Below are 22971 nucleotides of genomic sequence, written 5' to 3' on the forward strand. Positions count from 1 at the left end.
AAGCACAGATCCCATGTGTGGGTTGGACCTGGACATAAACACAGAAGCGGTCAGTGAAAGAAACAGAGGACTACTTCCAGACTCAGAAACCACCTCCTCAATAAACCCAAGGATGACATCAAAGGCACAGCAGGCAAGAGACTGGAAGTGAGGTGGGGCCTGAGAGTTAGCATGAGGGTGAGACCACAGGGGGCACCATGGGCCAGGCTGGCAGACCTACAAAGCCTGTTACAGGGTTAGCCTGATACAGGAGTTGTGTTATAGATCAGAATTGTAATGGGACCTTTACTTTCTGGAATTCTCCTATAAATCTGCACTGTTGTCTGTATCATCCCATTCCCTTGTGGAAATGTGGCTGGAAATAAATATTCAAGAATTCATACTGTATCACAAATTGTAATAATGTAGAACTGAACTCTGGCATGTAACTGGGAACAGTATGTCTCCCTATGCAAAACAAAACAAAATAAAATAGAGTTGTGGAAAAATTTTCTGTGAATTGATGACTTATGGACCTTGGGAAAAACAGAATCATTATAGATCTTGAAAATCATTCACTGACTACCAGATAACTACACATCACCTAATCCAGGCCTCCATCAAGGCCTATCAACTAATGCTCATGGGTATGAGATGTTTCTTTGTCTTCCCAGCCAGTCTGCGAAAGAAGAGTGATTTGAGTTTGCACTGCAGGTCTTGTCATACGCTATCTACCATGCCAACAGTTACCATTATCTAGAACAGGTTGTATCATCTGGTGTCAGTTCTGTATCCTTTCTAACAGGTCATCTTACAATCATACAGGACCACAGTATTAAAGTCATAGGTAACCAGACCTCCAGTCTACGGCAGTTTCTCTGTCTTTTAATTGAAATTATGAACTGGACAAAGACTCCTCTCACTTCTCCCCATGAAGTTACTGGGCCAATCATTGCTTGAATCTTATACAGCAACTTTGACCACCACAAGTATTAAAAAAAACATGAATCAGACCCACTAAAAAGATCAGATCATTTTAAGAATGATGTGACTACAAAAATAGATGATACAGTTGAAGGTGATTTTATTTGCTTCCTTTGTTCTGATCTTTGGATCACATTGTCAAGTTTTTCTTCAAAATAAGGAGAACTAAGAATTATTTTAATGAAATATAATATAGTCACCCATGAGTTGGGCTTGAAGGAGAACACCAAATATCACAAGATTGATGATAACACTTTAAATGTTCACAACAAGATTTCTTTCATTACTAGAAATTTCTGTGGTCTCTATTTTAGCCACATAATTAAATCTCATCTTCTGCATGAGTAATCCACATTAATGAGGACTTTGGTTTAGATATTTACTGTTTATAAAAGTCATAAATGGTCTGTTAGAAAGCTAAACTTATTAAACCCTACCTGAGAATTTTTATAAACCTCTTGCATACCATATATTTGCCAAATGTTCTTGCTCTATATGAATGTACCTGGACTTGGAATCTGAATGCTGTCTGGAACAATTTGCTTCCAGTTTCCAGTCCTCTCCATGTAACCAGATTAAAGCTCTGTGGAGACTATAGCTACTGCCATTTGTTGAAACACCTAGACTTGGAAACATGATAAAATACTAGAATTGGGTATGTAGCCAGTAGATACTTTAGATCCTTAAAGCATACAGCCTTGTGTTTTATTCCAGACCCACATAGAATATTGTTTTAAGGAGCTCCTAAAGTGTTTGGCCTTTTCAGGTATGAATCCACTCCAAAATTTATCATACCCTGAAACTAGATTAATTGAGATACAATTTTTAATGAAACATCAAATATAGCCTTGGATTTTTCAGGATATGTCATCATTCCTCTTTCACCCATCACATGGCCAAAGCACCTGAGCCCTGTCAGTTGATCTCTACATTTTACTCTGTCTGACTTTAAACACTCAGTTATCTTCAGTACTCCTTCTAAACTTATGTCATGCTCTTTCTGAGACTTCCCATAAACTAAAAGGTCATCCACATAAACTTCTACTCCCTCCAGACCTTGCAGATTTTGCTCATTTTTCTCCAGGAAAATTATTTTAATGTGCCATACTTAGCACTAAGTCTTAAATATTCAGTAACTGAGTCTGAGAAGAAGCATAGTGTAATAGACAGAGCATTAAGCAGGGAGTCAGGATACATGGACTCTAATCCCACTCATGCCACGGACGCTACTGTGACTCACTTCATCTCTCTGTGCTGACTTTTCCTCTCCTATTTTTTGCCTCTTGTATGCATTAGATGGCAACTTCTAGGGAACAGCAACTTCTTTGTAGTTTGTATGCACAGCACCTCACACATTGGGCCTTCTGTTTTATTTGGTGCTTCTAAGTTATTGCACAATGTAAATAATCTATGGAATGATGCAAAATGCCAGAGGTTGTTCATTAGATAGAGTATCTTGCTACCAGCATAATATCATTCATTCTTGTATTATGCCGATTGTCTGTGGATTTATAGGTAGAGCTTAAGGAGCTGCTTTTCTCACCTAAGTATACCTAAAGAACTAGGAATCCCATTAAGCAAGCCACTTTTGTCTTTTGGCATACCAAATGCATTGAACCAATGAAGAGTCCCATTTCAAAAGTTACACCTCAGTCTTAGCCTACCCTAAAAATGCTGACTTAAATGCCCCCCTGATCCATACCATCTGGTAAAATTGGCTTCTCTGGCTTCTGCTAGTGCAGCTAAATCAAAAAACAGGGGGGTGGGAGGTAAAGAAAAAAAATGAAAGAAAATCAAACAAAAAAAAAGGCCTTATGCCACAATGCACTCTCTCCACTGGGGAATACTGCCATCATAGCCTACTCAGCATCCCTGAACACTGTGGCAAAAACAGTCCCATAATAGCCAATGCTGTCAGTCTAGGAGAGTTATTCTTGGGGTGCCTTGGTATGCTTTCAAGGGTGCCGTGGGATGCCATGTAATGATGGCACTGTTAAGTGAGCAAACCTGATTCACCCTAAACCTTAAATTTCAAGTAGAAATTCATAGTGTTAAAAGCATTTTTAAGTGTTGTGGTGCTTTTGATTTCTTTACAACAGAGTTATTTGCTCTAGTGTTTTTCTGTAGTCAAAAAGTGAGTGTAAACTAAGAGCTGGCATTTTCCAAGGGGTGCCTGAAGTCTAATGAGGTTAAGAACCACTGCTCTAGGAAATTATTGGCAAAGTCTCCATTAATGACAGAAGTATTGAGCACATATTTCTTTTTCCTTGTAGCCACTATTGTCTTTTAATTGACCTAGCCAAATTACCTGAATCCATTTTAAATTTAACGAGAGTACTGCAACTCTTAAGATTAACAGACCAAGGCTATCCTAAAATGTTGTCTTTGACAGTTTCTAGATGATAGTCACCTCTCCCCTTTGAAACAACTTTATTAACTCCTTTACTGAAACAGATGCATTCCCGGGGTCAGATCCTTATTTCTGTTCTGGCCACAGGAAACCCAGTTAAAGGGCATGAGCAGCAGGTCTAAACTGTAAAATCTTTTGTTCTAAACAGGGAAAAAATAACTTGTTATTTGGTGTAGGCAATACCAACAGCAAACAAAAAATGTTAATAGCTGAGATAGGTACATAATGGAAGTTTAAATGTGGTGGCTAAATTTAAAAAGAAAAAGTTTAAGTTTCCAAAAAAAGAAAAAAATATATCAATTTAATTTGAGGGTCAACCTATAATTGCTCTTTCAATGCAAAATGAAATGTCTGATTTCATATTTGTACTATTAAACCTTTTACTTTTATTACCTTTTTTTACTTTTTTTACTCTTTTGACAAAAAAATCCAAAAGTTTCATTTTAAAATATCAGAATGAAATGTTTGGGCATTTCCAAAGCAAAGCATTCCATTGTCAAAAGGATCAAAATGAGATATTCTGGCATTTAAAAAATGTTCCCCACATGTTTTTCAGCTGAAGCAATTCACCAAATTTAACTTTAAATCACTAATAGTTTGAATTCCCCAGAAAACTGCATTTTTGGGGGATTTTTCATTTGGAGAAATAAATCTATAAGCTATATTTTTAAGACCAAAGCAAACAAACCAATCTTTTAACTCTTGATAGCTCCCTGTTTCTGCCTAGAATGTTCTCCATCCCATTCTTTCCTGGTTTCTTCCTACATCTTTCTAGTATGATTCCTCATATTTTCATAGCCATGAAATTCAGATTTTCCCCACTGCATTTCTTAAAGAAAATTTAGTAGTATTTTTTAAAGTAGTACAAGGCATCAATTAAAGTAGAAGTTGGACAGGGAATTAACTGCCCAAATGGACAGCCCTGAACTTTTTTATTATAACAATTCTTATAGTAGAATACATGCACCATGTAAACCTAATGTAGATCATCTGCCCATTGTCCTTAGAAATAACAGGTCAGCACTTCCTTTCCTTCCCACATTTTACAGGTTGCTTGAACTATACCCAATATTGTTATTTTAGCATCTTATGAATAAAACAAACAGGTGAAGCACTATAACCAGGACTGAGGTCAAAACAATGAATAAGAATAACTAAGAGAAGTTATTGTATCCTACTGACTTGCTCATTTGCAGATACATGTAACAGATTTATAGGCTTTCTTCCTACAGCTCTGCCAGGCAACATCAAAGCAATAAGATATATGCAAAGGACATGAGAGAGACCATTGTATTGACTGAAAATGCACAGGTTTGGATTACAATTGTATAATAAAGGTAAAAAAAACATGGCTACATGATCCATGCTCCTCCATGTGTATCTGCCTAAGGATAAACTGCAAATATGGTACAAAGGTTGAAGGTTAGGTCACAGAGATGTGTGTTCTGAGCAAGCTAGATAGGCTGGTGATACCAAATGATAACCTTCTGAAGAATAATGATACCATGCTGAAAGATCTGTTTGCCAGGGAGCTTCTGTGAAGCACTGTGCCTCCTAGGGCTCCCTGGGTGGGTAAGGCTCCATAGAACCCCAAACTAATGTCAGACTGGAAAACACAGACTGATCCTGAGCCTTTTGGGGTACATGCAGACATTACATTTAGATCAACCTAACCAATCTAAGTACTGATATGTGCAGACATTCAGGGAGGTTAAATCAGGCAAAAAATGGTTGGCCCTAGTTCACTTGAGAAGGAGAACTACATTGGATCAGGAACAGGTTAACCCAATCTACTGAACATCTGCACACATCTGCATCACAGGACTAGGGCCGGGAAAGACCAGTTGTTGGCTACAGCCTTGAGGCGCAGTCTTGCTACCTCCCACAATCTTGATGGAGCTATGGTTTAGCTGCCTTATCCCCCATCCCTAAATGAACAATTCCCCCACGGGCCCAACAACCCTCACTCTGCCCCACAAATCTTACACCCCACCCCAGACCCACCAACACCTGCCCCTCCGTGGACTCACTACTCCCACTCACCCCCCCACCAATCTCTCCTGCCCTTTTCCACACCCTGAATTACGTTGATCAGTCTCCTCGTATGGTTCCTGGCATTGGTGTATGTGTGTACAAGGTGCTCCTGATCTCTGATCACATGGCTTAAAGTAAGCCATGTGATCATATATGAGGTTTGGTGAGTGTCTGCATATACTCTGGGGGCCCCTTTTTTATAGAAAATTTTAGGAAGCTTGCATTTTTTTCCCAAAACACCCGCAAGAGCCCAAAGAAGTATATTGAATAGAGCTTCTCTCAACAACAATCCTTACCCCACTAGAAAGGACTTCCCTTCCTAATCCTACAGGGTTAGCTGTTTTAGTGTTCAGATGTGCATGTGTGTGTGTGTGTGTGTGTTGGGGGGCTTGTTTTTTTTTTTTTTTTAGACTAGTTATTTATTTTTATACAATATACTGAGATCGTGGCCCTTCTGCTCCCCTTCATTCTCCTAAATTCAATAGCTCCACCATGTGAGGCAAAAGATAACTCCCACTATTACCCAGTGCCAGCTTGCTGATTTTTTTGTCTGCTAGAGACGAAACTGGAGTTTTACCCTGATTAGTTTCTTAAAATTAAGTACATACAAACATAATACTTTGTATGTTTACCAAAATAACGTTACCCACTAATAGAATAGCCACATCATTAAAGTTTGAAAAGCTCTATCTATTTTTTATAACTGTTTTAATATGCATTGCATTCTCTTCTGTCTCTCAAATTCTTAATAACCAGGCTGATCTCAAACTGAACTTCATATCGTAATATACTCTTTAGAGCTATTACAGTACGCTAGATGCTTCCTCCAGGTTGCAGCTTGACCTAACTTGTGGGCTGTAGCCTGAGTTTCCTTCTGTTGATGTAAGGCTGTAGCCTGGAATTGCCACTTCTGTTGCAATTACTGTTCTGTGACCCATTTCCTTATTATATCCATCTTCCCCCCCTTGTGCAGGGGATGCCCTAATTTTGCTTTCAAGTGGAGCATAAATGCCTTGAAGTAATGTGCAAATGCACCTCTGCATACCTGGGGTCTGGTTTTATTGGTAGCTTAAAACATTTATGTAAAATAGATCAACCTATGATGAAACCTCTTCCTCAAGCTGGTTATGTCTGTTCTTTCCCTATGGAACTCATAGAAATATTCCAACACATTTGCTCTTATACTGGTTAGAACTAATTGAATCCCATTACTGTTTCTTGCACAGTATTATGTACAGTAATAAAAATTTGGAGTGCAACAGGTTAGATCTTTATTTGAAGTGCTGTGTGCTCAGTGCTGCTGGTTGCAGCCAGGAGGTGCATGGAGTTGTTGTGAAATCGGCCAAGTACACTGAGCTTCTTGATGTCACTCTCCAGATCTTCCCCACTACAATTTCTATTCCAGCCTACAAGAACCTGCAGGTTGTTACACTTACTATTGTGACTGAGCACTAAAGCTGGGTAAAAAAATGAAGTAAATTTTTTTTTTTGATATTTTGAGGAGGAAAAGAAGAATCAATGTTATATTTTAACAATGGTATTTAATTTTTCAACTAACCATATCAAGTAAAAATTGAGGATTTTGAATCATAATGAACTGTGGGGTGACTTACTTGAAGGTGTCTTCATTTCTACAGAGGATCTTAGAGGCTAAGGCTATGTTCCACAGCATCAGCCTTTTCACTGACATTTTCAACAACCATAATTGCAAATGGGAATATTTACTTAAGATTAAAAAAAATCTCAAAAATCAAAATGATGATGTAATAAGGTGAGGAGCTTCCTAAAAGAAACTGAGCTAGAATTGCTTTCTGTGTGGTTTGTAAATGCCCCTAGCTTATACTGATCTTCTCAAAAGCAACATAATAGTTTAATCTGTCCAAGGCACTCATTGTGTACAATACCTTTTTTAGTACCTCCCCTGACCACCATAGTTTTTTCTTTCTTCAAGTAGTTCACAATTTTGATATCTTTTCCTAAAGATGTAATCTATATTATATCAGTCATTGGACAAACTGTAGATTCCTTTTGCTACTCTACTCTGTTTCTCTTTCATGCTGAGATGTTTAAAAGTCAGTTGAAAGTATTGGGAGCAGAAAGTCTTCAAAGTATCAGGAGAAGCAACATTCTCACTTTAGGTTGCCAATCCAGCCTTAGCTTACTGTCTTATCTATACACTTCATCTTATTGAGTGCCCAGTTCTGTCCTCTGCTCTTTCCTTTTTTTTTACAAACAGGGTAAAAACAAACCCCAACAAATATTTTTGATACAAGGGATTTAAATTGGCTGAGGCAGAACCACCAGGACTCTCTCTGGACTAGGCAGTACTCTCTCTCTCTCCAAATATGAGGTCATTGCTATAGTATCGCTGCAGCCTAAGGAGTTCCATAAGATTCAGGCAAGAACCCACGAGGGCCAAGACTTCAAAAGGACCAAAGTGATTCTTTTCAATCTCAGGAATGACTCTGAAAAAACTACACATTTTTAGTTCACCTACTGTTGATCTGCAGGCTTGCCAATGCAATCGTGCAATGGAAGTCGTAATTCACAGGAGGATTTTCTTTTGTCTTTTCAATGCATTCTTTTCGATTTGCTGGTCTAGAGTTAGGCTGGTAGTGCTTTCTCCCTGCTGCTACAGACTTTGCTAAAGAACAGAAGAAAACCCTCAGAACTGCTTGCTTCTGTCTTGTCTTATTTAGGCCAAATTAAGAATCTACAAGGACCCATTCAAAACAATGTTCATTTTAAATATTTCTATACAGTTTTGTGTGATGTCTTTTTACAAGCCAAATCCTATTTGCTTTACTCATGGAAGAAATGTCACTTTATATCATCATGGAAGGCACAGCTAGTCCTAAGGGAATACATTATATGAATTAAACTAGCACAGGAAGGGATAATATAATGGGAAAAGGAAAGAAATCAAAAAGAACACTCATGTACCGATTCGGCAAAACACTTAAACATATGTTTAAGTCAAGCATGTGAGTAAGTGCTCTACTGAATCAGGGTTTAAATGCATTAAACAAGACATAACACAAAATCTCTAAAGAACAACCGTGACTTCCATGTATCAGTTTATGAAGTTCATAAGAAATGGCACAAACTGAAAGCATCCACTGTTTTGATTAAATATTTCAAATGAAGATTTAATTAATTGTCTACAGAAACTGTTAAGGCATTTTTTGTTAGCAACAATCAAAATTACGCTCATGCTGACACTTCCATTAGCTGTTTGAGTTAATTAGATCCAGTTTCAGTGCCACTTATGCTGCCTTGATCAAATAATCCAATACATTATATGATATTTAATTTACAAATTAATTTCAACAGCACACAGTAGATCTGAAAAGTGGTAATGTGACCTGCAGGTCAAGAAATCTTACATTAGTAACACACCATGAAATAAAACCAACTACGCAAAATATAACCTGAGTCTCACTAAGGCAGTGACAAAAAGCACAAGCTTGACAGTTACAGCACAGTCTGATTAATTTGGAAGCAGATAAAAATATCTGCTTCTTTGACCCTTTTAAGATACAGGTGGGAAAAGAGGCAAAGTTTAAGCTTAAATAAATTCGTCAAATTTAACAAGAAAACAAACCAAAGAGTTAAAAGAAAACAGCAGAAAGAGTAATAATTGCTTGCTTCTGACTTGAACATGCACATCTAAGATATTAAGCCTAAACATAAGATAAATACCTCATGGTATTAATAACATAACAGCATCAGTTAACAGGAGATTGTAACTTTAATACATGTGCAACACACAGGAAAACTGATTAAGAGTGGTCTTCATTTTCTGGCCTTCAGTCCCCTGACATAGCTCAAATATACAAAAGGTCACATGGCAAGGGTCAGTATTCACTGACTCCAGAGAGTACTATACCTGTAGCAGTTGGTGAGTTCAATCAATCAGAAAGCACTGGTACACTAGAGCTCGAGTCATTATGTAACAGCAGCAAGGTCAAAATTTATAAGGAGCGAGGAAAGAGATTTTTATATCTAGCAGCCAGAAATCCCAGTCTACCAGCTAAGGATTAAGGTAATAACCTGAAACATCTTGGGAAAATTTCTATCAAGCATAATACAAGTATGGAAAGGGCATGTATCTATTCATATACCTATTGAATTTATAATTACCCCAAAGAAATCATTTTTAATTTTAATCTGATGATCTTGATTCATTGCTGATACAAATTTTAAAATAGCTTTTTTATAATGCAATACTGTTTGCATACATTGTGGAATAAGTGCTAACATGGAAAGATTCATGCCGAAGTCCCTGCCTGCTGTGAAATGTACCACAGACTCAAAGGCCGTGTCCAGACAAGTGCAGACATGCAGTATATGGCTCTGCAGACCCATCTGCAGCTCCACACATTGCACATGCAAGTGTTCCCCACACTGCTACCTTGCAGCACTGGGTGGGGGGTAAGGGAGTTTGACCCTGGGACATCCCAGGGTCAAAAAACCCATATCTAAAACGTGTGGATCAGCACATGTGGCAACAGCATGCTCTACTCAAAACCAGAGCCTGGCCGGCTGGAGCCACACTCTGACTGCTGGCTAGGCTCCCAGCTGCAGGAGTGCTGCAGCCACAGCTCTCTGAGGCCCCCAGGACCCCAGGCAAGGCTGTTGGGGTCAACACAATTGCTGGCCCCAGTCTCCCCTACCTCACCCGGGATAACCTGCTGTGTGCCAGAGCACGCATGGCATGGGCATTCCTCAGGGACAAATAGCAGTGGCTTAAGGTATGCCGCAGCTACTTGTCCCCAGGGAAAGAAACATCCACACCCATCTGCACATGGCCAAAAAGGGCAAATTCCAGTAGAGAGGATCTCTCTGTACTGCCTGATCCCTGGGTATCAAGAAAATATTTTTAATTGACCAGAACCCTCTTGTTTTGTGCCACTGAGAAGTACTGTCTGCTCATTTTTTCCTCTGACAGAAGAAACATAAGCAAGTTAATGATTCATATCTGTTGAATATCTACCTTTTGCAGGTAGAGGGCCAAGAAAGGAAGGAGGAATAGGCAGAAAAGGAGGGATTGGGTCTGTATAGAGTAAGTTTTCTAAGTGTGTAGTACTTCCGTAACCTAGGGTAAATCTTAAACACAGTGGTGTCACTGAGAATTTTGCCATTGACTTCAGTTATAGTAATATTTTCACCCCTATTCCATTCAATTTAAGTGTTGTAAAATAAAAACACATCCAACTATTCTAAAAAGCAATGAAACGAAAAGGTGTCAAGCAGCTAACCTCATGAAAGGTGATGCAGAGCACAACATGGGGTTACCATTACAAATTATTTAGCAATTCAAAACAGTTCAGAAGAACGCATGTAGATTCCTGTTAAATAATTCAGTCTGAATGAACATCGACCCCTCTCACGCTGGCTAATTCTTTTTCTATACTTCTCTTGATGGGAAGAAAGGCAGCCCTTTATTCAAATGCCTGGCCCCTTCTGGCTCATATGCTTGATTTTCAGTGCTTAGTTATAAAGAGAAACTTAAGCTAATATCCAGTTTAGGTTCCCAGTGCATGTGCTCCTCAAATTTTCTTTGTAATGTTTCAGTTTCACATGGCTTATTATAGTTATCTAGGACCTTCTAATACTAAGGGCAAGATGGTGACTTGAACTGTGTATCCACAAAAGGATGCCACGCAAGGGATAAGAATCACATTTACATCTCTCCATTGGAAATTCCCAAGTACCCAGAAATATGCATTCTTTCCACCAAACCTGGTGAAAGTAAACTGTTCTGTGTGTTTTACAAACCATTGGGGATGTAACCCCACAAACACATCAATTCCCATCAACCTCCCTAGAGCAACTGGCATGTTATCTAGGCGGTAGCTACCAGGATTGCACAGATATAACGGAAGGCTAAATTGGCCCAGGATTTATATGCTACTGATTAACACTGTTGCATCATTGTGACTTTGCAGTAATGCTAATGCGTTTATTATTACGGTATAACAATGAATTAGCTTTAATAAATAGTATGCAATCTGAGACTCAAGAAAGCACAGTAGCAGGATTCCAAAATTATGACCCCCATGTGGCATTGCTTGATATATGTCCTTCCTTCCAAAAAAGAGCTGCAGCTGTACATTTAATTCCTTTCAATATACAAAATTAATACACTTTTCTCTGTTACTACATGTTTATGTAAAGTACTTGCAACTCTCTTGACTTAATTAATGCACTCATTTGAATGTCTCTAAATGGTGCTGAGCATCAATATATTTGAACATTCTCTTTTGTCCAACTAGCAGTCAGCATTTGCCACCTGTGTTAATATGGCAAATAATGCTATATTTATCCATGAAGTGCTTTTGTACTCAAATCCCTGGAAGTGAAACATGTCAAGGCGTTCATATCTGTTGAATACCAAAGTTTATAACTAGTCTTAAAAAGGATTTAATTCTTAGCAAGAAATAATTGATCATAGTAAAGTGTGCCATGAACCTTGATGCTTGCCTTCAGGGCAAAATAGGAGTTGAAGAGTAAGATAGCAGCAAAATGATTACTGGGCAATCATGCACAATTCACAATATGTCACTAGGTCACTAATAAAAACACATATAGTATGCCAGAACTGTCCCTTTTTATCCCCTGGCTAAAGCAGCCACAAAAGCAGCAAAAAACTATGATCATGGACCAATGCTCACTTGGTTTCAAAAGTAGAGGGAAAGCTGATGCTTGGGAGCAAGTAGCAGCTATTATGTTCTGACTTCTAGGTGGCCACACTCCTATAACAATAGTTGGAGTTAAATCATTCCACATTTAACCCTGGGTGATACAGAGTAAATGTTGGAACAGTTTTGCCACATTTGTTTCACTGCTTCTGTAGAAGAGCTGCTGCATAGACCAGAGCAGCAGCTCCCCCCACCTCTTTAAAAGCACTGCAAGTGAATGCTTGCCTGCACCCTTTGTTGGCATCTAATCCTACTTATATTTAGGTTATGTCTACCCTGCATATTTAAGCATATTTAGCACATGTTAATTAACACAAGGCAATTGAGTCAATTTTTTAATGCTAGTGGAAACACTAAACAAACATATGTTCCAGGATACGTCTTTTTGGTTTAAACATGACAAACAACGTGTGTGTCCACACTAGAATGCTAGCTATATTATTTTACATTTAAAACACCACTGTATACAGGGCATATCTCTAGATTTTTATCTTTGACCACTATGAAGAGGGTTAATAACAGAATCACAGGGTTAGAAAGAAATTCAAAGTCCCAACAGTCCAGCAGCCTACAGAGATGAGAATTGGGTATTCCTAAACTGCCCCAGATAGATGCCGATCCAGCCTGTTCTGGGAAAGCTCCAATGAAGGAGATTCCACAATTTCCTAGGCATCCAATTCTCTTACTCTTCTTTTTCCTGAGATATGATTCAGATCCACTTTGCTGAAGTTTAAACACTTTTCTATATATCCTTCTGTGTTAAAGATGAACAAACAATATTTCTCCATTTTGTTTTATGGCAGTCCTTCACATATTTCAAAACCTGATATCATATTTCCTCTTTTTAAGGCTAAATATACCAAGTTCTTTCAATTTTTCTTTGACTGTTTTGCTTTTTCTATGTTCATCACTCAGGTCTGGATCTTTTCAGCTCCTGTGCATCCTATAGTATATGTTGTGGCCAAAACTTGACAGAGTACTTGAAGTTGAGGGCTTCCCAGAGCCGAGTAAATTAGCACTATCACCTCCCCTGCCCCGCATACAATGTGTCTGTCAGTGAAACCTCAAAAATCCATTGTTTTAAACAGCACCACATTGCTGATGCCTACTAAATTTCTCCTCTACCATAACCCCTAGATGTCTGTCAGCTGTTCTAGTGGCTAGCCAGTTCTCTCTCAAGCGGGATCTGTGCATTAGGTTTAATTCCTGACATGTATCATTACATTTATCTGTATGAATTTTATTTTTGCCTATGTTTTTCAAGATCCTTTTGAATCCTGCAAAGTGCTTTCAGACCCTTAAGGTTTTGTGTCATTTACAAATATGATCAGTAAACTCTATCCTTGAATCCAAGTAATCAGGAGAAAGGTTGAATGGCACAGAACAGACCCCTGTGGAACACCAGTTGATGGAAGCTCCTAGTAGTCTGACATTGAACCATTTATAGTTATTTATATGGCTTATGGATATTCAACAAATTATTCATCTTCTTAATGATGGTTATTCTGTCTGGCCCATATTTTTTTACTTACGGGAATGACATATTGTATTCAAAAACCTTATTAACATCCAAGTAGATTATATCCACTGCATTCTCCTTATTCACCAAATTTGCTACTATGTCAAAAAAAGGAAATCAAGTTGGTTTGACATGATTTGTTCCATTCCACTCTAACCTAACTTCAATTTGTGTAACACAAATTGGTAAGGAAAACAAATGAGATAATTTGAATGGGTTTACACATTCATTCATACAAGTTTAGTGACAATATTGGGCACTTCAGTCCAGCCCATTCAGACTATCTTATGCAGCATTTTATTATTATTATTATTATTATTGCTTCAAGGGCTTTTGAAACATGCTAGCTTAGAAGTCTAAAATCCTCTATGTTATATGAAAGAATTACACCTTCAGCAGAATGAATCAAAACTTTTCTATCTGTCCCACTTCAATGAGTTTGAGCTCACTGTGAGAACTGAAAGGATCATTTTATCATCTCACTGTGAGATTTGAAAGGATCATTTTATCAGTGCAAATACAGTGAATTCTTAATTCTCACACATGCAACCCTCTCTGTGTTTAGATTACTCACCAGTTCACTTTTATGTGGCCCCCTCATTGTCTGGTATTTGAGGAAAGGTACCAGTTCCTGAAGACAGCTCAATAGCAAGCCATTACACTAATGCCTTCCATTCAGACAGTAGGCCTCCTGGGAGGGGAACTAAAGAGAGCAGTCTAAGAGTATGCACCTTAGAGTCCTCTCAGAGTCCTTTCTGCAGGCAGACTACTCAAAAGCTTAGCTTTGAGCACCACTTGAAATCCAACTTCATTCCTTGCTTCTGGACCTAGTCACTGAAAGCCTATTATTTCAGGACTACTTGAATCAAGACACTCTCCTGCTCCAGTTATGTCAATGCTCAGGTCATATGCAGAGTGTCTGTGCTGACCCCAAGTGACACACCATCTATTGTACTCAGCCCTGCTCTCACCATTCAGGAACTGAGGCTTGAGATTACTCCCTACTTCCAAACTGGGTAGGGTTTAGGCTCTAAAGATATGTACAAGCATTACATTTAGATTGATAAAATTGGGTTTAATGTGGTAGAAACACTAGATAGGCAAGTGTTCCCTATGGTTAGTCTGGTCTAAAAACGGTATGCATGGCTTCAAGTTAGACTTTGTCTTACAAGGTCTAACTCTAGAATGATAATGCTTAGAGTGATTTAATGATTGCTTGTTCCCCTATTAAGGAACAAGCAATTGAGGAACAAACAGTTCCCCGATTGAGAGAAGTTGGCTTGCTGTCCTCCTGTATCTCTGTGTGCAGTGCTCTTGCTCTTCCTCTCTTGCACACACATAGGCCTCACTCCATCCTCCAACTAAGTGTGAAGCAAACCCCACCCCTGGATGTCTCAAGGTGTAAAAAGTCCATCCCCTCTCTCCAGCCCCACTTTTCAGTCTGGGTTGTACAGAGATGTAGGGAGCTGCAACAGTTGTATCCCCTGCACATAACCTAGACTTCAGGACACTAAGCTACTCTAAATGAGACCCAACACCTCCCAAGACCACAACTGGAAGTACTCTAAGACCCATATGCAGATCCAAACACATAGACAAAAAAGCCCTCAAGACTCAGACACAGATCCAAAGACTCAGAACCCCACGATTCAGACACAGACCCACAACCCCAGATCCTGACCCAAGCACCCCATGATCCATACCCTAACATGGACCTATCCCCAGTGTACAGAAGCTGGTGCTGGTCTTTTCAGTTCAGGGTTGCGGAGATAAAAGGATGGATGGGAATGCCTTAGCTGAGAGGTGACCCTGCAGAATCAAGGGCTTAGGGAGGACATTGCCAGGACCATTCATCCATGCCCTTAACTCCCATGGGTAAAGTATCTGTCTACAGTGACTGGTCTGGCCAAGTTATTGCTGGTAGATGCCCCTGGCAAGTTCATGGGTTGCGGCCAGGCAAGATGATGCTGGAAGTTTGTGCCTGGGGCAGGGGGCATGGGTAGCTGTCTTGGGGGCTATAGGTGGAATCCCCTGGAAAGTTTGGAGTTTGGGTGTGGGCCATGGCCAGCTGGGCTGGTACAGGCAGAAGGATGCCCTTGGAAAGGTTGTGGCTAGGGAGGCATGGTCAGCTGAGTTGGGATCACTTTGGAGTGGGTGACAAACCAAATGGACCCAGGTCCAGTTTGAGTCTGAGTGAGATGGAGCCACACTGCAAGACTCATATGTATGTGCCCCCACCTATACACTTTCAGTCAAATCCTCACCCATCTGTGAGGTGACACCCGGGCCCATCCACAGACACCCTGACCCCAAGGGTGCCATCCAGTGCTACACCAGAGCCTGGTCCATATTTTCCACTACCTACAGCTGGGGACAGAATTGGACTGTCAAGAAACATGTGGTCTGGTCACCATCTAAGGCAAGAAGACCCAGGAGCATGTCAGTAGGGCTCATCACAAGCAGGTGATCTAGTAGATTCCAAACTAAGTGCAGGGCCATGACTGAGACTGGACTCAGTACAAAGTTAAACAAGATAAATGAAGAGCCAAATCAAGTGAGCTCACAATGCCAGCCAGACCTCAAGAAGCACAAGCCACACTGTGTTCTTCTATGATGAACTCTTCTCCCTCCTTGAGTGATAGTTGTCTCAGTCCTGCATATATACACTGCCACCACCAGGAAGGAGTTGCAGATGATGGCAGGAGACCCCCATCGGCAGGCAGTTGAGGAGGGTCTCAGGTAAACAGGATCATCAACACTTCTGAATGATCTCACACACATCCCAGACCACCTCCCCTGCTACAGACTTGCCCACATCAAACTGGTTGATAACACAAAGGAGGCTGTTGCAGGTAGCAGTTCCTGCTGGGTTTCCCTGTTGCTGATGTCCTGCTGCTCAATTTTGTAGGGGAGAGGCAGATGGACAACAATGTTCACAAAGGTGTCTCAGTGCATACAGAAGTTTAGGAACCACTTCCTGTTCTGTCAGGTGCCCAGAATGATTGACTCTTACCAGTTGCTGCTCATCTCAGAGCCCCCAAATCATCACTCAACGGTCCAGAACAGTTGGTGTCTGTAGGATTTGGTAAGTGGCCCTGTGTGGGACATTAGACTCCTGGGTCCTAGGCAGAAAAGTATGTGCCATCATGAACACCTGGGTCATCTTCAGGTGGGCACTTGTAATGTCCCACAGACTCCAGTGAAAGTCATGCATGGTGACAAGAAGGATGCACCATAGATCCTGGGTCCATGGGCTTGTGCATGAGGGGTAGGGATACATGTAAGTGTCCAAGCAGAAAAACTGATACTATTGCAATTAAGAAGATAGGAGACTCACTCTGGGTTGCTTTTAGAATACTCTGGAGTGGGAAGGAGAGAAGGGTCACTGTGATGGGAGTTCCCTGTGGGGGATCCTGTGGCAGCCAGTGACTGCCCTGCATGCTTGACTGTGCTTGGCAATCTCTGCCAGCCCAGGGAGACTGTAGCACATGCTGGAACATGTGCCAAGGTGGCGGGCCCTGGCCACGGGCTGTCACTAGCACAGGTGCTTTTACCCCTGAATGCCAGACAGTTGCACAATGTTCTATCGATAGGGAGCACTGAGCAACTTAGGTTAATTTGAACTCTTACATGCACCCTAAATTAACCTCTGACTTTGGGATGTTGAATGGCCAGTTCTCTTCATGGACCAATAAATTTCTTCCAGAAGGTAGTGATCAGCCTCTCACCCATACCCATTTAGTTCAGTAGGGATGGATCCTGTAGCATAAATAATACTCTAGAACCTGAGTAAAACACTGCTTTGTGATGCTTATATCTGTTGACAATGTAGTTACAAGGACATGCAGTGTCATAAAAATACTGCCATGGATTTCTAAAAAACGTACTTATAACTTCAGAAACTACTTGAGATTGTTTGTCTGCCTTTTATATTACTTCTCCTTTTTTCCTTATTGGGAAGACCTAAGAATTTAATTGAAAGATATTATGCTGTTCACCGTGGTATCATTATGAAAGCACATATATTCATATATTAATTTATAGCATGCTTTCACTATGATTTTACATATATTCTGTTTCTTTTAATTTTGCTAATTAAATTGCTAAATTATATCCCAGATCATAGATGAAATTTTCAAGACCAACTTTGGAATAAATATCCAAGGAAAAGTCAGTAGGACTTTGTTTTAATTAAGACAACCTTCCATTAATTGTATGCCATATGTGGAAAACATTAACAAACAATTAGTTTTCAATGTATAGAATCTAATTATTATGGGGAGTCATCTTAAAGTTGAAGTCATCTTGAATTTGAGTAGATACAGTACTTTTAATGAAATTTTCAAATGTAAAAGTAAAATAAATTATTTTACCTTCCTTATTTTCTCTCAACGAGACAAAATGTTTCATTTCAATTTTATATTGTCAAAAATAATTTATGTAATTTGTTTTATAGTAAGGCAATAATATTGGTTTATATTATTGAAGTTCCAAGTATTACAATTAATATTTTGTACTGCAGTGTTTCAACATTATCAGAAAGAAATAATTTGATGCTCTTGAATCAAAAGCTTTTGGCATTCTCATTCTAGCAGAAATTTTGAAATGTCATCTTTTCATTCAAATTAGAAAAAAAGAAATATCAAAATGCCATAAAGAAGTAAACAAATAGTGAAGTGAGAGTAACAATGCAACTTCAGAACCAAACTGCCTACCTATTAGGCTCTGGGTAGTTTATAAAAGAGGGCTGCAAATAATATTTCTCTTCCAAAAAGATTTGGAATTTTTGGAAGAATAGCCGAATATGGCCCTGAGTCACCTGACCACTTCAGAATGTGGTTAACTTTAAACAGCTGATAGCACTGATGGCATCAGTAGTGCTATCAGGTTTTTTTAATTAAATATGTACTAAGATACTCCAGTGAATTGCCTCCTACATTTCACCCTGAGACCGAAATGCGATTCCTGCTGCTTTTGCTGTTATTACTACTACTGGTGTTATTTAGGTAATGATTTAGACTTGTCAGAAACAGGAACTTCTATTTATGGACAGAGTAAGAATTGTTCTCTGTTGGATAATAAAATTTAAACATTTTATATACCACATGGCACTATAAAATTCCTGTATCTCTTCTACATCTATCAAAGAATTCCCTTTTGAAAATTTCTTATACATTAGTGACGTACTCTACTCAGTCACCTTGGCAACAAGAATTATGCCATTATGGAACATATTGTATTTGCAAATTTTGTATGTAATAATCTGTAGCTATTATTATCTAGAAACTGAAAGTGAAGTGGTGTTTTTGTGTTTCATATTGTTAAGTTGTTATTGGGACTGGAAGATAGAAAACTATAACAATGTTCGTAAGTTAACTAATCTCATCATCAAATGCTGAACAAACAAACTTAGAGGCAGATCCAAAATAATACTCAAGCTTCTGTATTGGGATGAACTTAAACACTGTAATTTAGGCACCTAAGTCCAAAAGTACAATCCTGAAATCCGACACTCAGCTGCTGCCTAATTTTGGAGAGTGCCTAAACTATACAGATGCCTAAGTTTTCTAACCTAAATTTCCTCATGCAGTTGAAATTCTGCTTTTGTGAGTGTCCATTAAACACTCAGCCTTACAGTGCTGATTAGCTTGGCACCTTACCTCATGTCTAGCACTCAATTGGATCCAGACACAAGGCCTTCCTTTGCTTATCAACTGTATGGAGTTTTATCTGGTTGGCTTTTACACAATGTGTATTGTGCAAAAGCCCTATATTATAGTTTCATAGTATTATTGGAATCAATACAAAATACTGTGGACATTCCTTTCTTTTAAATCAAGACCTCTATTTCAGGTTGTTATGCAGGGCCCTCAACATCTAGTGCACGGGTGGGCAACCTGCAGCTCCAGAGCCACCTGTGGCTCTTCAGAAGTTAATATGCATATCCTTGAATCTTTGCATAAGCACGTGGTGACCAAATGGAAGCTGGTCACTGTGTGCTTGTGTAAAGATTCAAGGAGACACATATTAACTTCTGAACAGTCGCATGTGGTTCTGGAGCCGTAGGTTGGCCATCCCTGGTCTAGTGGTCAGAATACTGCTCCAGTGTCAATTCCCTCTCTTCCTTTATAGAATTTCCACTTCATATCTCCTACCTCCCAGGAAATTCCTAAACACAATGCTATAAGCTATTTTGGGTGTGTGGGAGCACTCCACCCCTGCAAGCTGCACAGAAATGGATTCAAGATATATTGGGCCAGAAAGAGAATGCACAAGAGAGAGCATGCCCCTGTATGTTTGTGGTTAAGGTTACTCAGGATTCAGTTGCTTTTGATGGAACCTGAGTTCCATTCAAGGGCCTCCCCCTTTCTCTGGTAAGTACCCTAACCTCTGAGCTAGTCATGCTCCTTTTAGTTCTCTTTCACAGAATATTTTGAATTGTTTCTTACATTCTTCAACTCCAGAGTAAACTCTTATCAGGTTGTTAGTGTGGTCTCCAGGGAGAAATAAATTATATTTGAAATCTCAGTTTTCTATATCCTGACAAGGCTACTTGATAAATTAAGGTGTCTGGCTCTGGTACTGGCACCGGCACCACCAGTATCCTCACCATCTCTTTCCCCTTCCTTTGGCCACAAAAGAGGTGTTTTTTAAATAAATGATGCAGCCATGTACATGGGCAGAACTAGAATATTGAAGGGGTGGAGGGCGGTGCAGATGGCGAGGTGCGTCATCACATATAAGATAACATATATTTTTCTCAGGGGGAAAAAAACTGTGGAAGGTTTGCTAATATGCTAGGGACCTAGGGCTGTATTATTCAGTGTCAGTCTGAAGCAAAAACAAATATAATTTCATTAGAATGAGTCACATACAATCTGCAGAGCTATAAAGTAGGAGCTTCATTACCAGGAGCAGCTAACAGACTGCAGAATTGCAGAACAAAGGATACCTTGATTGGTGGACTATCAAGGCCATTAAAGAGAAGATAGGATCATTAACAGCTGTGGAATGAAGCCTTTAGAAGGGAACAAGTAGATTATAATGAGCCATGAAGTCAGTTGACTCCCCCAGCACTGCCTGACTAGAAATGCTGCTGCCACTGCCAGGCAGTTGGTTTTAAAATTTGTGTGGAGTGGGAATCAAAGGGTGGTGCAAGTGCATCAGTATACCCTCCCTGGATCTGCCCCTGTCCACATACCTTTCAGAGAAAATTCCTGAGAAAAGCATCTTTCTCAGGGCTGTAGCCTAAAAGCCAGAGACCAATTCTTTTCCTTAGTGTTTTTCTGTTGGTTCATTCTCCACTCAACATGCTGTCTTCACATAATTCTATTTTCAGTACTTCCCGGTTAGGGTATGGATATAAGAATTATAGCAATATCAGAAGGAACTGATACAAGCTTTTATGATGTAACTATTAAATCTGCATGATTCTGTAGCAATACAAGGTGTTTGTAAAGTCCTTGTGCAACTTAAAACTTTAACAACTTTGGAAATACAAGTGATAGAAGCAACCTGAATGGCGATTGAAAATATAATTCATTATATTTTTTAGCATAGTGTAAACTATGTATAGGGTAAGGATCACAAATACAATTCATGAAATCACTCAGCAGCAACTAGAAAATGTTTTCTATGAGTTGGAAAACTGAATTGAATGACATATCACAAAAGATGGTGGTTATGTTGAAGTCTAGAAATTTGAACTGTATTGTGCTAAAACTTAATGAATTATGCTTTCAATCACCATTTACAGTTTGCTTCTACCTGTCCTGGGGGGATGAACCAAGCCCCAGTGTAACGATGGGCCGGGGTGGCAACTGAACACGAAAACAGGCCGGGTTTTCAGGCGAGGAGAACCGAGACTCGTAAATTGTTCTTGGTTTCAAATTAACAAAGGTTTATTCAACTTACGCTTTGTAGGCGTAGGTGCTGATTCTTCGGTTACAGTCTTTGAATACCAACACAATACAAAGGGGTCTGTTGGCCCACAGGGTTCCCCAACAAGCCCTTGCTATCCAGCCCGGAGGCTAGGGGCGGCTGCCTGTTGGTTAGTCCTAGGGCTGGTCAACAGCTCATATGGTGGAACATAGACAAACAAACTGTAACTGGTGAACTGTCCAGTCTCCTTCGTGATGCCAATTCACGATTGCTGCAGATGAGAAGTCTGATAGCTGGAGAGTCGGGCTGATCGTGGCCTGGCCGTCGTCTCAGCAGCCACTGAAGATCAGCATGAATCAACAATAGAGGAGAAGCCTTCTATAGAAATTAGGGAGCTTTCTCTCTCCTCAGTATGGCAATCTCCTCTAAACTCACTAACCAATTGTCCTGTAGGACCAACTCTTTTACACTCACTACTTCAAAACTATCTCTAACCAACTCACCACCACACACACCCACCCACAACTACCCACACCTGAAGTGGGGGCTAGAAACATTTATAGGAAACCTGTGGCCAGTTAGCTTGTTCCTAGCCCAGAAAGTTCTAGTCCCCTGACGTCAGAGCAATCTCTTCTGAGTCTGCGTCTGGTCAGAGACTTTACACCTACTGAGAATGTGCCAAGGGAGAAACTAGGTCATGGCTGATTGACAGCTCTAAAGGTTACAGAAGGGGCAGCTCTGATTCTTATATGGAATTTTCCACTTGCAGCCAAACTAAGTTCTAGCATTGGCAGTACTTATTCAAAACTTTACTTCAACACTACCATGTGTACATCCAAAGTTATTAAACTTTAAAGTTGCACATGGACTTTATAAATGCCCAGCATCTGTGGAAGTGACCTGGAACCCATGGAAGCTGGTGCTATATATATCTGCTTTGGCTTACTTCACACTAAGATGGCTAACTACATCTCTTAACTAATCGTATAGGATCATGCAGATTTAACAGTTAGACAACAGCACCTCCTGCACATTTCTGAGAATTTTTCTTCCCCTTTTAAGGTGGCTAACAGTATCTTTGTCCATACTGTAATGGTTCAATTCTCAAGTACTTGATTCTCCCAAGGCACAGTGCAGAAAACCTGTATTAAGCCAGAGATTCTGGATTCCACTGTGAGGATCAAGAGCCTAAAATTTAAGCATTGCAGATTTCACGGTTGTAGCAGTTAAGTCATTACAGATTACATATAAATATCTAACCTATACATATACATGAACCCATGCTATGGAGTAAATATATATCCTTCAACCATTATTCTAATACTAGCAAATTACCCATCGAGAATGGGGGGGCAATGGGGATGGAGTCCTGTGTCCAGCCCTGGGCCTCACCTCCCCATCCCCCTGCTTCAGGTTAAATCTTGCCCACCTCCCAGTTCAGGCCTGACCCTACTCCACCC

At 39.8% G+C, this 22971-nt stretch overlaps 2 long non-coding RNA genes across 3 annotated transcripts in view; one reads left to right on the forward strand and one right to left on the reverse strand.

The window, feature by feature from the left end:
• LOC109303447 overlaps positions 1-22971 on the reverse strand; it is a 113280-nt gene that overhangs the window by 37972 nt on the left and 52337 nt on the right. The gene's annotated exons all lie outside the window — the stretch shown is intronic.
• Positions 19353-22971, forward strand: part of LOC109303448 — a 24062-nt gene continuing 20443 nt past the window's right edge. The window contains exon 1 of the long non-coding RNA XR_002099118.1: positions 19353-19363. This is a non-coding gene — a long non-coding RNA (uncharacterized LOC109303448). The remainder of the gene's footprint in view (positions 19364-22971) is intronic.

Source organism: Gavialis gangeticus, unplaced genomic scaffold (genome assembly GCF_001723915.1).
Source record: "Gavialis gangeticus isolate Ggan-Ray unplaced genomic scaffold, GavGan_comp1, whole genome shotgun sequence".
Classification (NCBI taxonomy): Eukaryota; Metazoa; Chordata; order Crocodylia; family Gavialidae; genus Gavialis; species Gavialis gangeticus.